Source organism: Eulemur rufifrons, chromosome 16, assembly GCF_041146395.1.
Source record: "Eulemur rufifrons isolate Redbay chromosome 16, OSU_ERuf_1, whole genome shotgun sequence".
NCBI lineage: Eukaryota > Metazoa > Chordata > Mammalia > Primates > Lemuridae > Eulemur > Eulemur rufifrons.
In genome coordinates this window covers 87,081,001-87,086,912 of record NC_090998.1, presented here as the reverse complement: position 1 = coordinate 87,086,912, position 5,912 = coordinate 87,081,001, and positions in this window count along the sequence as shown.

Sequence of the window (5,912 nt, the reverse complement as noted above, 5' to 3'; positions counted from 1 at the left end):
GGGCGAGCGCGCCACCGTGCGGCGGCCTCGGGACAATGCGGGCGGAGGCTCTAGCCCGCCCACTTACGGAGCACCTACTATCCACCTGCGCTCCACACGCGGCGGTCCTGCTCCTCATCGCAGCAGTATAAAGAGCGAGTCATCACTCCATTTGTCAGATGAGGAGACTGAGGCTCAGAGAGACTGTGACTTGTCAAGGTCGCACGGTCCTTCGGCTGGTGGGGATTCCAAAGCCACATCCCTGCCGCGCTGCGGACCAGCGAAAACCCTACCTGCGCATGGTGCAGACCTGTGCAGGTGGGCACCTGTGCACGTGGGCGGCTGTGACTTCTGTACAGGGGCGACGGTGCGATGAGGACCCCCAGGTGGCCCCTTCCACTTCTCTGGCCCTGAGGGGAACCTGAAGAACCCAGAGGGCTTTGGCTGAGGTGCCTTGTGGGTCTTCCTGCTTCTGAGTACGTTCCAAACATAGATCTTTTTAAAAAATTTGGGGTGTTCATTGTTTTTCTCTAAACATTTTCATATGTGCGAACTATTTAATCATTTAAAATATATACTTACTGGGTCAAACTGTATGTAGGCCTCCAGTTCCCCTCTGAGGGGCTAAGCTGGGGCAGTTTGCTCCATACTCTCCCAGGGATGATCTGTGCGTGTGTATTTATGTATGTGTTATATGTACACAGTACGTGCGCACATGTATGCACACACATATTCCCCCAACCCTTTCTTTAAACAAATGGTGGCATGCAGTATAAAGTTCTGCACTTTCTTGTGTCACCTAACGACAGGTTTTGCATTTATTCCACGTGATTACATACAATTTATGTTTGGAGGTTGTATTAGTTTGCTTGGGCTGCTGAGTGGGGGGCTTAACAACCTAAATTTATCTCCTCACAGTTCTGGAGGCTGGACGTCCAAGGTCAAGGTGTGCCAGGGTGGTTATTTCTTAGGCCTCTCTCCTCGGCTTGTAGATGGCAGTCTTCTCCTGGGTCCTCACATCATATCTCCTCCGCACATGTCTGTGTCCAAGTTTCTTCTTCTTATAAGGACACCAACCATATTGGATTAGGGCCTATGCTAAAGACCTCATTTTAACCTACCCCTTTGAAGACCCTGTCTCCAAATACAGCCACATTCCGCGGTACTGGGGGTTAGGACTTCAACATATGACTTTTGGAGGACACAATTCAGCCCATAACAGAGAGGAATGAGGGTCCAATTTTGATTGGAATGTTATGTATAATATGTAAACTAAGTGTTTACAGGGTGAGCACACCATGTAGCCAGCAACCAGATGAAGATACCAGAATGCGACTGGCCCTTGTGACCCCCCTGGTGACCCTTTCCAACAGTTGTTCCCGTAGGCAACCACTGGCCTGACCCCTCAGACTCTGACCTGTTTTTGTCCTCTGTGCAAATGGAATCATATCCTCCTTCATGCCTGGCTTCTCTCATTCAACATGATGCTCGAGGGGTTCATTCGCCATGTTGCCTTTAGCAGTACGTTTATTTGCATTGCTGTGTAGTGCTCCACCGTGTGACTACACCACGTTTTATTCCATCCATTCTATTATTGGTGAATATTTGGGTAGTCTCCAGGCCTTGGTATTATATTGTGTTGCTATAAATATTCTAGTGGGGTATGTGTCTTTTGGTCCACACGTGCAGTTGGTCCACAGTTCTGCTGGGCATATAAATAGAAGTGGAATTGCTGGATCAAAGGTCTGCATATGTTCTGTTTCAGCAGAAACTGCCCAAAGGTGTTCCAAAGGGATTGTCACGAATTGCAGTCCCACCACTTCTGATTGTTCCACACAATGCTTGGTATTTTCTGCCTTTTTCACTTTTGGCATTCTGGTGGGTACGCAGTAGTTGCATTGTGGTTAATTTGCATATCCTTAATGGCTAGTGAAGTTGAGCACCTTTTCATGAGTTTACTGGCCACTTAGGTATCCTTTTTTGTCCGTTCAAGTCTTGCCCATTTTTCTGTTGGGTTGTTGCCTTTTCATATTGATTTGTAGGAGTTCTTTAAACATTCTGCGTAGAAGTTCTCCGAAGTATGTATGTGCTGTGAATATCTTCTCCCACTCTCCGAGTTGTCTTTTTACTCTATTAAATGTGCTTTTTCTTGAACATAAGTTTTAATTTTAGTATAGTCCAATTTATCTCTCTCTTTTTTTTTTGTTTAGTGCTTTTATTTTGGGGTTAAGAAACCTTTACCTATTCCAACGTCACAAAGATGTTCTCTTGTTCTTTCTTCTAAAGCTTTATTGCTTTCATCATTCACATTTAGATCTGGTATTTATTTCTGCTTATAGTGTGAGGTAGGGGTCGTGGTAGACTGAAAAATGGGCCCCCAAAGGCTACGTATGCTCTAATTCCTGGAACCTCTCAATGTTACCTTATACGGCAAGGTCTTTGCACGTGTGATTAAGGACCTTGATGTGGGGGGATTATTCTGGATTATCCAGATAAACCCTAAATTCAATCGAGTATGTAAGAGGGAAGCAGAGGGAGATTTCACACATCTACACGCGCGCGCACACACACACACACACACACACGAGAAGTTTCTATGAAGATGGAGCATAGAGAGTTTGAAGATGCTGGTCTTGAAGATTGGATTGATGTGGCCGTACCCCAAGCCATGCCAGCAGCCACCAGATGCTGGACGCGGCACAGGAGGGATTCTCTCTGAGAGCTGCCAGGGGAAGCTTGGCCCTGCTGATACGCAGCTTAGCTCAGGGACACTGACTGTGGGTCCAGCCTCCAGAACTGTGAATGGATGGCGGTTTACAGCAGCCCAGGAGGCTAATAGAGGGGTCAGGATACGTTTTCCTGCTGCTATTCTACCCACCTGACCCAGCGCTACTTACCAAAGAGACCGTCCTCCCCCTGCTGCACTGCAGCCACTTCGTTAGGGCCACGGTCAGGTGGCCGTCTGTGTGCATTTGTTTCTGGACTCTTATTACAGTCGCATTGAGCTGTTTGTCTATTCTTGTCCTGATACCACAGTGTCTAAACGACTATACGCACTATAGTTCTTGATATCTGGTACAGTAAGTTCTCTGGTTCTGTATTTTGCTTTTGTAGTTTGTATAAATGGCCTTTCCTTTGCATTTCCATACAAATTTTAGAATCAGTTTATTAATTTCCGGGAAAAACACTGCTGGGATTTTGACTGGAATTGCAGACTCTGTAGAGCAATTTGAGAAGAGTTGATATGTTTGCAATATTCAGTCTTCTAGTTCATGGACGTGATATATCCCTCGATTATTTAGATCTTATTTTATTTTGCGTAATGATGCTATTTTAAAAACTTTAAAACTCGAGGTATAATTCACCTGTCATAAAATTCACCTGTTTAAAATGCACAATTTAGTGGATTTTTAGTATATTTACAAAGTTGTGTAATCATCACCACTATCTAATTTTAGAATATTTTTTTCACCCCAAGAAGAAACCCCACTCACTCACTGCTATTGCCCTCACTCTCCTGTCCCTTCTCCCAGTTCCTGGCAACCATTAATTACTGTCTGTCTGTACAGATTTGCCTATTCTGGGCTTTTCACACACTGTGTGGCCTTTTGTGTCTGCCTTCTTTCACTTAGCATGTTTTCAAGGTCCATCCATGTTGTAGCATGCATCATGCTATTCCCTTTTATGGCTGAATAGGATGTTCACTCATCAGCTTACGGACATTTGGGTTGTTTATACTTTTTGGCTAATAGCAATAATGCTGCTATGAGCATCATGTGTAAGCTTTTGTGTGGGCATGTATTTTTAATTCTTTCGGGTATTTTATACCTAGGAGTGAATTTGTTGAGTCATGTGGTAACTCTATATTTAACTTTTTGAGGAATTGCTAGACTGTTTCCTGAAGGGGCTGCACCATTGTATTAGGTTGGTGCAAAAGTAATTGTGATTTTGGACCGTGAATTTTAAATCATTGTAACTAGGCTTAAACACGTCTTCATTAATCAAAATAGGAACCATTACAACCAACACATTTTTGCCAACGAGAAATAAGTTTGTTTATTCTTGTAGCATAAAAATCCGTGCTTCGGGATTCTACGAACTCTTGAAAAGCATTTTCTGCATCCTGCTGGGTGTGGAAGCGTTTTCCCTGCAAAAAGTTGTCGAGATGCTTAAAGAAGTGGGAGTCGGTGGGGCGAGAGGTCAGGTGAATATGGTGGACAAGGCAAACCTTCGTAGCCCAATTCGTTCAACTTTTGAAGCGTTGGTTGTGCAACATGCGGTTGGGCGTTGTCGTGGAGAAGAATTGGGCCCTTTCTGTTGGTCAGTGCCGGCTGCAGGCGTTGCAGTTTTCGGTGCATCTCATCCATTTGCTGAGCGTCCTTCTCAGATGTCATGGTTTCCCTGGGATTCAGAAAGCTGTCGTGGATCAGACCGGCAGCAGACCACCGATCAGTGACCAGGACCTTTTTTGGGTGCAAGTCTGGCTTTGGGAAGTGCCTTGTAGCTTCTTCTTGGTCCAACCACTGAGCTGGTTGTCATATAAAATCCATATTTTGTCACATGTCACAATCCGATGGAGAAATGGTTCCTTCTTGTGTACAGTAAGAGAAGACGACACTTCAAAACGACAAATTTTTTTGATTTTTGGTCAGCTCATGAGGCACCCACTTATCAAGCTTTTTCACCTTTCCAATTTGCTTCAAATGCCAAAGCATGGTCAACATTCAGTTCTTCACATGGTTGATGTTGGGTTCTTTGGCAACTTCTCGTGTAGTTTTTTTTTTTTTTTTTAAAGATGGGGTCTCACCCTTGCTCAGGCTGGTCTCAAACTCCTGAGCTCAAGGGATCCTCCTGCCTCAGCCTTCCAGAATGCTCAGATTATAGGCGCGAGCCACCGTGCCTGGCCTGACTTCTTGTGTAGTTGTAAGAGGATCAGCTTCGATGATCGCTCTCAATTGGTCCTTGTCAACTTCTGATGGCCCGCTACTGCGCTCCTCATCTTCAAGGCTCTCATCTCCTTTGCAAAACTTCTTGAACCACCACTACACTGTATGCTTGTTAGCAGTTCCTGGGCCAAATGTGTTGTTGATGTTGCGAGTTGTCTCTACTGCTTGACGACCCATTTGAACTCGAATAAGAAAATCGCTCTAATTTGCTTTTTGTCTAACATCATTTCCATAGTCTAAAATAAATATAAAATAAACAGCAAGTAATAAGTCATTAGCAAAACCATAAAGTGAGAAATGTGCATTAAAATGATGTATAACATAACCACATTTATTTAAGAATGTATTCCAATATCAAAGGGCAAATTTCAACAATGCTCAAACCGTAATTATTTTTGCATCAACCTGACATATTCCCACCGGCAATATTCGAGGGTTCTAATTTCTCCACATCCTGACCAACACTTGTTTTGTTTGCCTTTTTGATTATAGCCATCCTAGTGGGTATGAAGTGGTATCGCATTGCGGTTTTATTTGTATTTTTCTAGTGACTAATATATAAAAATGTTTTGTAGTTTGTAGTGTAGAGATCTTGCACATCTTTTGTTTGATTTATTCCTAGGAAGTTGGTGTTTTTGATGCTTCTATAAATACTTTCATCATCATTATTATTATTATCACGATTATTACTTTAAAGGCTGGTCAAGTGAAGCAGTGGGAGAGGAGAAGGAACAAAGGAATCTATAACTAGGCCGGGCTTGGTGGCTCACGCCTGTAATCCTAGCACTCTGGGAGGCCGAGGTGGGCGGATCGTTTGAGCTCAGGAGTTCGAGACCAGCCTGAGCAAGAGCGAGACCCCATCTCTACTAAAAATAGAAAGAAAATATATGGACAGCTAAAAATATATATAGAAAAAATTAGCCGGGCATGGTGGCGCATGCCTGTAGTCCCAGTTACTCGGGAGGCTGAGACAGGAGGATCACTTGA